Source organism: Passer montanus, unplaced genomic scaffold (assembly GCF_014805655.1).
Source record: "Passer montanus isolate IOZ18808 unplaced genomic scaffold, ASM1480565v1 scaffold8, whole genome shotgun sequence".
NCBI classification, from domain to species: domain Eukaryota; kingdom Metazoa; phylum Chordata; class Aves; order Passeriformes; family Passeridae; genus Passer; species Passer montanus.
Window position 1 is genome coordinate 5,156,171 of NW_024373256.1, and position 13,766 is coordinate 5,169,936.

Consider the following 13,766-nt stretch of genomic DNA (forward strand, 5'->3'; position numbering starts at 1 on the left):
GAATGCAAGACTAACCTCAGTTATTTCTACACCAAAGATGGGAGGGTAAATAGTGGAGCAGTGATCCAAACACATCCTGCTCAGAGTCCAGACTCTTGTCTGTATGGATGGAATGCTGTCTGGCTGTGGCCAGGGTGTACCAAAACCAAGCTCTGTACAGCCTGTCCCACAGCTCCTGCACACCCTGACTAATGCTGATGGTGACCATGAGAACTGGTTCCTCCTTCCTCTGCCTTGAATTTGGGACTCATAGGATTTGCACTTCCATCATTCTCCTAATCCAATGCTTTAAACGAGCCCTAGAAGAACTAAGCTGTTGGCTAAGGTGGAGAAAAGGAATGGCTTTTCTCCAGCTGGCTGCTTTTAGCTGAGCTGATTCCCCTGCCTGACCCCTGTTTGCTCTCCTGGCACAAGCAGCTTTGCTCACCCCGTGGAAGTGCTCCAGAAGGCAAAGCAAGAGGATTTGGCCTTGGGACTGAGCAGCAAGGGAGGTGTTGGGAAGCTCTCGACTGCCTCTCCACAGTGGTCACTCCTGAGTAATTAGGCAATCCAGGCACCCTCCTATAACTGAGTGGGAATCAAATTCCTCTTCCTTCTCCATGAGAAAGGGCTGTTTGTGCTCTGCTCCAGCCCCACCAGCCGCCGAGCCCCGAGGTCAGGCTGGCAGGGGGTTGACAGATACATTGCTGTGTGCATGTGGGTGTCTGCATTTCGGTGATGACTGAGGCCTTAATTACTCTTCTAGGTCAGCTGCTCCACTTCCAAAATGGTTTTGAGGGGGCTGAGCTTCCTGCTCATTTCCTGATGGCCTCCAGTCGGGTTCGTTGCCTCACCAGCTCCTGGATACCTGGAGTGCTGCTGCTGCTGCTTTCTTTGTAGCTGAAGAGAAGTGTGGGGGCTGCACAGGGCCTGGGGGCTGCACCCTGAGCCTCTGCCATTTCGGAGGCTCTTGGGGATCCTTCTGCAGGTTTGGGGTGCTGTGGGCTCTGTCACTTCCAGACTTGCAGATGAAGCTGTGATTAGGCTCTCTGTGTGTGTGTGTGTGTGTGTGTGTGTGTGTGTGTCTCTCTCTCTTCTGCTGTTTTCTTTAATTACAATCTCCGAGGTAATTTCTGACGCATCATTAACAGTTCTGAGTAAACAAGGGGAATTCTCCAAATTATTTGCCATGAGCACAAAGGGAAATCGACTTTCATAGTCTCCCTCTTCATCCAAGTAAGAAGCTGATCTGCAGTGAGCATGGGGATGCTGTGGCTGCCCTCTGATGCTTTGAGTCTCTTTGAGACAGAGCAGCAACACATCCAGCTTTTCCAGCTGACTGAGGCCAATTCTGCCCACAGCTTTTTGTCCCCACTGCTGAGCAAAGTGGCTGGGACTTGTCACCATTGCAAAGTGCAAAGTGCTTCTTGCCCTGAGAGCTTTGGGTGCTGCCTTTGAGTGCTCACCTCTTGTTTCCAGCTGGATGAGTCGGAACAGGGGTTGCTCAGGAGATGGGGCAGTCCAAAAACATCCTCAAGACTGTCTCAGCTTGGAAGGTAACACCCTGGTCATGGCTGTTGGGTTGAAGGGTAATACCTGAGACCAGCATGGATTTAATGAGGGAAAGAAAGAAGGAGTACTGATATGGAGAGAGTGCAGGGTTGGGGAGGGAAGGAAGGAACATTGACACAGAAGAACTTGGAGCCCAGAAAATGAAGTCTGGTCCAAAGCAAGAACTCACAGGGATGCTGGTGTGCCCTGTGAGAGCCACAAACACACCTGGCAGTGGGAGGAGGTGGCTGGAGAGGACAGGATGGGAGAGCATTCTAACCCAGCACAGGGCTCAGGGGAAAGGGGCCTCATCAGAGGGGTGGCACATGGAGCAGGCAGTGCCTCTGTTGGAGCATCCCTACCCCTGCCCTGCTCTGACAGCCCCTTCCTTCACCCAGGCTCCAGCACAGGCAAAGCATCTGCAGCAGCAGCCGGGGGAGCGGAGATTATTTATATTCATGCTGCAGCTCTGCCAGCCGTGCCTCTGTTATCTGCCATGCATGAATATTGTTTGAATACGGAGTTTGTCGTGACTATTCTTCCGCGTGAAACGAGGGATTTGCTGTGGGATGGGAGCCCTCCCTCTGGCTGTCAGTCAGGAGGGGTTTCCTTTTCCTGTCTCGTTGGAAGCCGCGTCCCCAGCAAGGTGAGACAGTGGACACTTTTTCTCTTGTTAATATCCATGTCTAATCTCCTCTCAGAGGGGCCCTTTGTCCTAGACTGTAGCCAAGATGAGTAATTCAGGGATAGATGAGACGCTATAATTGGTTTGTGACAAATTAAAACATTTTTCCTTCGGAGCTGAGAGCAGGACTGTGGTCTGGAGCTGTCAAGCGTCACAGGGGAGGGTGATTTTCGGAGTAAGCGCATTGCAAATTGGCTCCAGATATGCCTTGGAGTCTGAAATTAAACTCCAGCTGGTGACTCTTCTCAGTTGGGGTTTTATTTTAGGGGAGACAAAGGGAGCATGTGTGTGGAGGGACAGCCTGATCGATACAGAGAATGTGACTGCTCTTTACATCATGCCATGAGCTGGGAACCAAACTGGGCCATGCTGGGGATGCTGGGAAGCACCCAGAGCTGTGGTGGGACTGAGCAGGGCAAGCACCAGGGCTCACCACTGCCTGTGTTTCCTTCACACTTCTCTCAGTGGTTCCTCCATCACGTCCCAGAAAGGAAGAACCATGACGGAAAGCTGCAGATCATACCATCTCCTCTCTCATGGTCACAAGTGGCTGCCAGCTGCAGAACCTCTTCAGGAGACACAGGCTGGTCCTTGCCCTCTAATAATTCTTTTACTGAGCCAAAAAGAGTCCCTTACCTCCACCCAGAGATCAGGGGACTAGCTAAAATTCAGGAACATAGAGATCATCAGGACAGACAGCTTGATGACACACTTGGTTTGACCCTAATGTGTTTAGGAGCTGGTCTAGGGCAAAGGGGTGGAGGTGGGAGGAAGAGGAGCTCCTGATGCTCAGCACAGCTGCACAGAGAGAGCTACAGCAGCAGCATCTCCACCTTGCAGTGAAGATGGGTGGAGAATGAAGGAATGCTTGGAAAGGACGTGGGCCTGTAAAGGAGGTGTAAAAGGCACAAGAGGAATCAGCATGTGGGCTGGTTTGTGTGTAGATGGTGGTGGGGAAGAAAGCCTTGAGATCTTGTATCTGATACAGAAGAAAAGGGAGGCCCAAGGAAAGGGTGCTGTGAGTTTGCAGGAAGGCTGTGTCTCAAAATGAACCAAACAGTCTGGAAGAGATAGTCCTAGCTGTGAAAACAGGGTAAGTGCACAGGCTGTCAGTGGGTTGGAAGAGTTCAGACCCTGGAGGTGCTGGGTGAAGAAAGGAGGAGATCTGGGCATCTCTTAGATATGAGGAGTAAAACGAGCAGGCCACGGTGGCAGGGTGATGGGTACGGGAGTTGGGGGGCTTGGAAGGAAAGATCAGAGGATCTGGTTTAGCAATGGAAAGTGCATAGATGCAGCAAATCCTGAAAGGCAGCATCAGATGGTGAGCTGTGACTGGTGTCACTGGCATTAAGATGTTAGCTAATCCGGTTTAAGGGGATAAGCCCAAGAAAAACTGTGAAGACCTAAATTGGAGCTTGTCACTCTCCTGTGGAAAGCAGAAGTGTGGAGGAGGAGGAGGAGGATTTGCTGAAAGAGGCCCCTGGATTGTTGGTCAGAAACAGAGTGAGTGGAGGATGGCTGTGAAGATGAAGGGTCAAGAAGTATCAGGTGGGAATGAAACAGGAAGGACAGGAGTCACCAAAAGTAAAGAAACCCAGGAGCCTTGTGGTGTGCACCGTGTCTCTATTAATAACTGACCTGTAGCCCATCCTAGTGGTGAAGCTGGCTAGGTAGCAGGGAATCTACAGAAACCCAGTGATTGTGGTCTGGGAAGCTTAAATGATGCATATCAAAGCCAGGATGTAAATTGCACAAGTGTGATGTAGGTCTGGCACTAAAGTGATAAGAGTCATATCAAGGGAATAACTTAATTAACTGGTCTTGATCAAAGAACTATATGAATTCAATAGCCCAGTTTTCAGTGCTAAATGATGAAGTTTAGAAAAACTGTACTTGACACAATTATCAATTTTCCTGTCCGAGGAGCTTTGAAGTGCTATTAAGAAGGGACAGTCTGTTGTTCTGTTTAGGACAACGTTCTTCCCTCCAGTGATCAGGAGGCAGAGGGGCTCTCTCTCCTTTCAAGTGCTCATTTGAAATGGTCTGAAGCATAATAAACACTGGATGTCAAGGGGAATGGTACTGTGGATTTCACAAATTAATTGTTTCAGATGATGTAAATCAGGAGCACAGAGCTGTCCTTTCCCTGCCATCCAGAAAAAAAGAAAAAAAAACCCCAAAACAAACAAATACCACAAAACAACCCAACAAAAACACCAACCACAAAACCTGTTTATTTCCCTACAGCTTTCATTTTGCTCATATTTTTGGATGGGAAGTGATCCCATTTAACTTCCATCAGTCCTGGACCATCCAGACCCTCTGACAAGCAAGATGCTGGGTATGAGGAAGGAATGAGTCAGGCTGTACAAAGGCTTCTGGAAGGCTTTGAAATGCTGAATGCCATGTCTGTCTATCCAATTTGGATGTGTCTATATGGACCACAGTGTTGGTGTCTATCACAAGTTGGGTTCTTGTGCTCAGAGGGAGAGGGAAGTGTGTGGCCAGGATGAACCACAGTGGCCCAGATTCAGGTGCTTGTCCAGCTGAGCATTTTCCTGCTGATGGATTCCTCATGCTGCCTCACACACTGCTGCACTTGGGTTTGCACCTGGATTAACCTGCCCAACTTCACAGTTATTTTGAGGGAGATGGGGTGTGGGGCACACTGCATCTCCACCATTGCATGTGCCCACCTTCATTTGCTGGTGGCTTCTCTCCCCTCCCTCCAGCCCATCTGGTGTCCTTAAGACTCACTCTTTTGCTTAGGTGTAGTGCAGGAGATGGGTCTTTGCTGTTACTTTGGCAGGCCTCCACCAGGGATTCCAGAGAGGCACCTGCACATTTAGATGTGCCTTCTGGAAAAGGAGCCTAAACCTTGTCAGTGACAGTGGTGGCAGTAAAGCCCTACTGCTTCCAGCTACTTCCACCTGTGAACAGACTTGCCTGCCCTTCTCCATTCTCTGGGCACTGTGTCCTTTCCACTGGTGAGTATCTCATTCCAAGGCAGGGAAAACTGGGAATTGTCTTGTCTGTCCAGTGCAGTGTGAGGCTGCTGTGGAAAGCTGAGAAACCTCAGAAAGTCCCTTGGGAAATTGAAGATTAATTCAATTTCTTTACTACTCCAGGACTTCCCTCCGCAGAACACAGATGGACTCTGAAATGAGGTGGTTCCTCCTCCTGGGCAGAGAGAGGGAATGATTTCCAAAGCAAGCCCAAGTTGCTCTTGCTTGGGTCTTCCCCAGAATAAGACGAGCGATGGCAGTGGGATGATTCCCTCTCCGAGCCACACCGCTGGTTTTTCTCCAGGAGATGGAAGGAAGCTGGGTGCTGGTAGCCAGGAGGCAGAGCTGCAGCTGGCCATGCCGGCTCCGAACAGCGAGGGCAATTAGAGATCAGAAGAGCTGGGGTGGCTTCGTCACATTTCCCTGCTGCTGTTCTGGAGGTGATAATATAATTCATATCAGAAGAGTTAGTGGGCTGAAAATGAATTGGAGAAATCAATCCAGAGGGTATAAATGAATTAGCATGTAAATGAGGACACTTGCTCTACATAGTTTAATATTGCCTGCAGCTGTAAATAATTCCAGGGATGGAATCAAAAGCCGCAAACAACTTCATTTTTGTGCTCCTCCCCCGTCCGGGAGCACCTGCAGCTACGACCGACCCACCCTTGCAGAATCATCGCATTGCAAGGGAATTAAGGGAGATGAGATGTATAAACTTTTTCCTTTCCTCCCCTGACTGGCCATTATTTACAAGACTGCTGCTCCCAGTTCTGTGCGTGGAGTCCCTGTTTGTGCATGCACACGGCAGTGTGAGTGGTGGGGAGGGGGAGCTGGGGACCAGCCAGCGGTGAGACCTCGTGCAGCGCGCCACGAGCATCCCGGTCACCCTGTGGTGGGCTGGTGTGTGTGTGAAATAGCAATTTCTCACCAAACAGCTGCAGAATGAAAGCTCTCAGTTGGGGTGGGGGATTTAACCCTCCTGGGGTGCCTGAGGGTGGGAGAGGTGGGTGCTTGGAGAGCAGGAGCTGGCTGGGGTAGCACCTTGGTTCTTGGAGCTGTCTGGAGAGGAGGCATTTCCAAGGAATGGGGAAACATTTGCATGGGAGGATTGCACACTTATGTGCAGTCTGGGAAAACTGGAAGAAGTGCAGAGCCAGGTCATCAGAGTAGTGAAGGTGTCAAGAAGCCCCCTTATGAGAGACTAAAGGAGCACAGCTTATTTAGCCTAATGAAAGGAAGGCTGAGAGATGTGATTGCACAGGCAGATAAACACAAGAGAGGGAGAGGAGCTAGTTAAGCTAAAGGCCAATGTTGATACCAAAACATGCAGATACAAACTAGTCATGAATAAATTTCATGGGGAAATGAGATGGAAGTGCCTAAGCACCAGAGCAGAGACTATGGATGAGCGCTGGAGAGTCCACACAACCAGGCTGCTCTTGCGCTGGCGTTTGACTGTAAAACAGGATTACAGGAGCAGATCCCTCGAGATCAGGCAACTACATTTTGTGATCTGGGAAGTTCTGCCTGTTGCCAAAAGCCCCGTTATTATTCTGGCAGGGGAAGGATGCAGATCTGAGGAAGGGCATATGTCTCTTCGAGTGACTCCAAGAGCGGTTGTTGAGAGCTTTTGGAGTGATGCTGATGACAGGAGGTTAAAGATGATCCTCAGCAGTCTTTTATCAGTACTTCCCTCTTGTTTTTTGACACTGACAGATCACTGAGTTCCCTCTTTCATCAGGTTGGAGTTTCAGGTTCTGCACTAACTAGATCTCCCAGGTGGACTGGAAACACTGATTAAGATGGATAGAGTGAAAGCAAGTCCATTAAATTGTTAATAAAGAATATTACACACATACCTTAATCTGCAGCTAGCCTGACACTTTATAAAAGTACATTAGGATATAATCCAATTGAAGCCACAATATCGAGAACATCTTATCTCATCACAAATTGAAATTATATCATATTCCTCATTTCTTAAATTAAAAAGCTAAAACCTTTTAGTTTGCTCTCATATGCTTGTGTAAAACTTAATCAGTGGTTTTAACAACATTATTTTTCAATATGGGCCATTTCTGCTCTCATTTATTTACAAGAGAGAACTTCCTGGTAGAAGAAGTGATTCAATTTGCAGGAGGATACATCAAGCACTTAAGGATTTTGTAGGGATTGATTGATTATTTATCGTGTTATCTTGCCTGGAGACGTCTGATATGCCTGTGCTTTTGCTATCTCTCATTCCACCTAATGCTCTCCCTCCGCGTCTCGCTCCCCTCCAGTGCCACGGGCACTCTTCCCTTGCACACACGTGTCTGGAAAGGGGGCCAGGGAGGCAGGGCTGAGGTTCTCTCTACTGGGACAAAGACACTGGACTGGGCAGATGGGAGAGATTCATTTCACTGGGAGATAGCACAGAGGTGAGAGGTGGAAGGGTGGTTTGAAGTTCTGCTGGTTTGAACCACAGGCTGCGGCACTTCTCCGGGTGCAGCTCCTTGCAGGGGAAGGAGCTGGGACACAGAGAGGCTGGATGGTTTTCTGGAAGTGCCCCCAGGAGCAGAAAACAGCTCTGAAGGACTCTAGATGGTAGCTGGTCACCTGGGGCCACACTTCCCAGGTGGTCATAATTACTTTCAAGGTGAAGCACTGGATGATGTCCTGGAACATCCCAGCTGAGCTGTCCCAGTGATGCAGTGGCAGTGGCTTCTCCAGGGATCTTTGCAAAAACATCCTGACACTTATGAGGGATCTGGTGACCTGATATGGCCAGCACTGGGGTGCAGAGAGAAAGGGGCCACCTCTTCATGCTTAAAGGAAGCCACTCTCACAGCAATGCCTGATTGTCTCCCACTGCTGCGCTGTGGCAGAGGGGCTCATTAGCAATGACAATTAGCATGTCCATCATGGAGGTGTCAACCCAAGGCCTAAGGGGTGACATGCAAGGTCTCCATTTGAGGGGGGATGACCCTCAGGAGCCCTGCAAGGGGGCTGTGTCTTGAGCTTTGTCTTGAACAGTGGCCACTCTTTGGCACTGGAACATGAGTGGGAGAAGGAGGAATGATGTCAGTGGGAGCTCTTGGCCTCCTGTCCCTTGGTGGGGCATTTGATACAGCAAGAAAGAAAACTTTTTTGATTTTATGCAAGTAAACAATGACAGTGGAAACTCCAACCAAACCCTCGAGCATTTGGACTGTGGTTGTAGGCACTGGGAACCAGAACATGTGAGGTTTATTCTTTTCTCTGCTGCAGATTTTGGCAAATCGCTCTCCCTGCCATAGTTTTCCCTGAGCAGTTTGAGATCAGCTGGGTTTATTCTTTTATGAGTACTGGAGTGCAGGAATTGCTGTCTTCTGGTGAAAATAAATACAAAAATCCTGAAGCACGACTCCAAAGAGAGATGAGCCTGCAAAAAAAAAAGCACCGCACTGGAAAGGGAGTATGTTTGGTTTGTCTTATTTTTCTTTTGCTTTCTGGGATTTTAGGATTCCTGTTGCAGGGATTGCACCAAGATGACAAACTAGAGAGTTTTCAAAATGGAAACACAATCCCCTGACTCCAGGAGCTCAGACTTAAATATCAACAAATAACTCAGGATGTGGTGCGAGTGCTGATGGAGCAGCTGACTCGGTGAGCGTGAGGTGAGCAGCTCAGGAGCCCCACAGAGCCCCACAGTCCTGATTTGCTGAACCCAGTGGAATGAATTCCTGCACTGGATGATCCATGTGCATGGGCCTCCGTGGGATCACAGCCAACATTTGCCAAGAGCTGTGAGATGCTTGGATGAAAGAGACCACAGAAGTGCAAAGTATTACTTTTTCATGATTGCTGCAATTGCTATCCTTGGGGCTGTCCAAATACCGTTGTTCCAAGTGAAAATATAAAACCCTTTTGGCACGTTTTTGTTTTGTGTTGTGATAAATAGAAATGCAGGAGGGGAAAAAAAAATCTTCTCCTAAGAGCGAGAGAAGGAAAAGCAGCCCCTGTGCAATTTGTTACACATCTCGTATGTCTCTGACTGCTAGCTGCAGAGATATTTAGAGGGAATATTTAGCCAACCCAGTGCACAGCCTCTGGAGTCCCGGCTTCTGCTTTGGTCCATGCTTGGTTGAACCTTTACAGCAGCTTTATGGTTTTTCAGCACAGCATTTCAGGAGAGGCTTTGATTCTGGAGGATGCCAACTGCGCCGAGTGAAGCTAAGATGATTAATCAAATTATTTGAAGGGCGTTCGCCAGAGCTGGGCAGTGACCAGTCTCTGTCCTAATCTCTGGATTGAGATGTCAAACCAGCCTCCAGCTCGGAGCACTGAGCTCGCCAGGAGGCAGAGGGTGGAAAGAAATCTCCAGCAGCAAACAGCCTGGCAGGGCTGCCCGTGGTGGGGAGGGAAGCTGGCCATCAGGGGCCATGGGCTGCTGCTGCCCAGTGGGCAGGGGGAGGCTGGGGGGCTTTGTGTGTCGGCAAGGCTGGACAAAGCTTCTCTGGCTGTGATGGAACAGGAACAAGGTGATGGTTGTGGCTCATGCTGCCTTCCTCCCACCAGGCTGCAGGGAAGAAGGGGGAATGGTGGGGATGTGCAGAGCTCCTGCACCTCCCAGCTGGCCACAGGGTGAGGAGGGATCTCTGCTCCCATGTCAGTTTAGTTTGTGGCTGAGCAGGATGGAGGTGTAGAAGAGATACAGGCACTGACCGAGTCATTTTGAACTTGGTGCCCGTGTCAGGTGCTGTGGGGAACTGGGGCTTTGGTTGGGAATGATGCAGGATGGGTGGTGTGGGATGAGGTTGGCAGAGGGCTCCAGGAGATGAGAAACACAGTGGGAAGCAGGGGCTTTGGCTCCGTGACGTGCTTTTCCCTTCAGGGACCAGCTGGGTTTTTGCCCACTCTGTTCAGTGAGTGCTTGGTTATATTCCCAGTTAAGGATGAAGCCAAAGCACCTGAGAAGGAGAAGGCACACGCTGCAGCAGCACAGCCCAGGGCTGGGGCTGAGGGGAAAGCCACTCGCAGGGGACGAGGGACCTCCTGTGCCCTCCTTGCCCTGCTGCTCTCGGGCTGCAGGCAGATGGGCTTTCCCAGTGCCAGGGCGAGCACTTGGCACTGCCGCTGAGGGAATTGCAGGTCTCCAGCTGGCTGGGCGGGGCAGCATCTCTGCTTCCAGGTGAGCCCGAAGCGCGCCGGGATCCCCTTTGCTGCAGGAGCCGACAGCCCTGAGCCGCTCACGGACACTGCCCCGAGCATCCTCCCCGGCACACTGCGGGGCTGATTTCCTGCCCACCACTCCACTCTTCCTCTGCAAACCCCTCTTTGCGTCTCTCCTCCAGCCCCACCCCGGGCCGGAGCGGGGCCCCGCTCGCCACCTGCGCGGCTCCGCTGGCCCCCGGCCACTGCCCACCACTCCACTCTTCCTCTGCAAACCCCTCTTTGCGTCTCTCTTCCAGCCCCACCCCGGGCCGGAGCGGCGCCGGGCCCCGCTCGCCACCTGCGCGGCTCCGCTGGCCCCCGGCCAGCCCCGCTCGGCCGAGCTGCCGCCTCCGCTGCCCGCGGCGCCGCCGGCACGTGTGGCCATCAGCTGATGGCGAGGATGACTCAGCCGGCAGCTGTCGGGCCCCTAAAATAATGACAAAAACAATTAGCAGTCCAAGCAGTAGCCTCTCCTTAATTATCTCCTCCGAGTTTAATTAACTAGCTAAATTATCAGCAGTAATGTAGGCATTAATTATGTCAAATTACAGTGTAAAAATCACAAAGTGTGGAAAATGTCAATTCAGCTGCGCTCACCTGCCGGGCTGAGGCAGTGCCGGTGACAGAGGCTCAGCCTGGCACCGGGGAAGGGCTGCTCCTCCTCCCCGGGGATCAGCATCCTGCCACGGCAGCCTCAGTGACACCGCGGGGACACCAGCACCGATGCCGAAGGAGCCGGTGGCACAGTTTTAGTTGGGAGCCGGTGGGGGCTGCCTGGATGGGTGCTGGAGTGGGGAGGGGGAACATTTTGGCTCTGGCAGAGGGAGGGGAAGGAGCATGGCTCCCCAAACCAGATGGCTTGGATGCTGAATTATTAAATTATGAATATTAATACAAATCAGACACGGAAGAGGTAATAATTTTGCTGCCCTACAGAAATAATTAACATAATTTTGATAAATTACATGATAAGAGAATCTCAAAATTGAGGTAGATTTATCTTAATTAATATCTTGGACTTGCTCCGAAAGGTAAATTGTTCCACTGGGGACTGGGGAAGGGTGAAGAAGGGGTCCCTGGCTCTGTGAGCCAGACCTTTCCCAGGGTTGGCATGGTGGGGAGGACAGGGCACTCCCCCAGGCTGCACCCCAGCCCTGGCTCTGAGGGTGCAATGTCAGGGTCATTTCCACCCCCACAGGGACACCGAGTGACTTATTTCAGGTTGCATGGGTTGGTCAGAGAGCAGAAGTCTGAATTGGTGTCTCCAAGCTCCTTTGGACCCAGAGCCAGGCTCCCCTGGGCTCTGCCAGGCATTTTTCCACAGCACTGAGGTCTGAGCCACAAATGGCTTCACCAACAACTGCTGCCCAAGTGTCCCTTGGCTTTGCTTCAGGTGCCCCTGCTCAGGCACACGAGCATTGCAACCCGTGTGACTGTTCCACCCATCCATCCATCCATCCATCCATCCATCCATCCATCCATCCAGCCATCCACCATCCATCCTCACGGACACTCTGGGCAACTTCAGCAAGTTCAGGGGTTTGCTTTTTGCTGGTGAACAACCACAGGCTGAACCAATGTTGTTGGGGACAAGCCACGCTGGAAATTAGCCTGGAAGTAGTTATTGAGTGATTTGCTTCACCATCCCTCACTGTAGTGCTGCCACTGTCCTGTGTGGTTTTCCTTTGGCTGCATGACTCCAGGTAAGTCCATGTCCCTCTCCACGTGTGTGTGTGATGAGCAGTGCCCTTCCCTTTTGCAATCGGGGCACTGCCCATCAGTGTTTGTGTTGGTGCTGCTGCTCATCAGCTCTGCCTGCAAAGGTGGAAATCTGCCCAAAAATTTATGTACACACAGGGTGTGCAAAATTGCTTTATATTATAATTGCATAAAATGTAGTACTTAAATCTCAGAGTCATCCAGGAAGATGTAATCTTCCAGCAGTGGCTTAACCCCCAGAACATCCCCCAGGCACAGGCAATGCTGGTACAGATGTGTGCATGGAGATCATCCATAGCTTGTGGCATCAAAGCTGCAACTGGAATTACAGGGCTAATTGCAAAATTAAAGTCAGTTATTGTTTACTATGACATTTTTGTAATGTCAGATCAGGTGATGCAGGAGGAGATGTTGTCTGTACATCCATATTGTCCATTTAAGTGTCCAGAGCTGTGGCCCCACCACAGTTCTTCCTGGAGCCTGGTTATGTTTCAAGTATGTGTCTGCTGAAAGGGCTTAGAGCTTGGTTACTTGACATGTTTCTGACACAGGGAGCAGGAGGAGAGCAAGGAGCAGCCAGGAGAGGCTGTTCTCAGGAGGCTTCAGTCTTGGTCTCGAGCTTGAGAGGTTTTTAGATTCACATCCATGTGTTTGCCAGCTTAATTGGCAAAAGCTTTAATTTTTCAGAAGGGTTAGAAATCTTGTTGATCTGTTCCCACTGGCAGGATTTAAAGCCTCAAACACTTTACTTTTTTCAAAGAGCTGTACAAATGTTAACTAATACAGCCCCAGTTAAGCATAATCTCTAGATGGGGAAACAGAGTCACACACTGCATGAGTGCCTCAAACTGGATGGGGAGTTGCTGGGTCCTTGTCCTGTGCTTCATCCAGAAGGCACTGTCATCTCTTCCAAGCCTTCCCCGCTCTGCCTGATCCCCTTGCCTTGCTGCTGTAAAACCAAGCTGTATTTAATTGTTTTTGGCTGCACAGAAAATAACAAAAAGGGAAAATCCAAAGCCACTGATTGCTGCCATGCCAAGGCACGGGCTGGAAGCAGAGACTTCTCACCATATGACAGCTTGGTGCAACCAGGTGAGACCAGGGATGGTGCCCAGGATAATAAGGGGTATTCTTGGAGCACGGTAGGAAACTGTATTGGGAATATCATTCATGGAAAATGCACAACAGGAGATCCTGTGCCCTGCTGGGGACTTCCAACTCTGGACTAACACTCATTGCTGTTGTGGAGCATGTGAGCCAGCACCCCACCTGGTCACTCTGCCACCCCTGCTGCTCCCCACCCCGCTTGTGGGGTGGCAGAAGAGGGAGGTTTACCTTGGGGTCCCCTCTTGTGAACCCCATCAAACAGCCCCCGTGGCTGGAGCTGTTGGCAGCCCCAGCAGCAGAGAGGGAGTGAAACCACTGTGTGTGCCCAGTGCTGGAGATGCTGCTCAAACAAGGGCACCGTGCTGAGGGACACTGAGCTCCGTGCCACCCGTGCCCTGGGCTGGGGCACCGAGCTGCTGGGCAGCCCTTCCTCACACACAGCTGCTTGGCACGCAGCTCTGGCAGGGCAGGGGCTCCTCCTTTCACCCATCTGTGCATTTTCCGTGTGGAGCAGAGTTTCTGGCGTTGCAGGAATGCCCCGG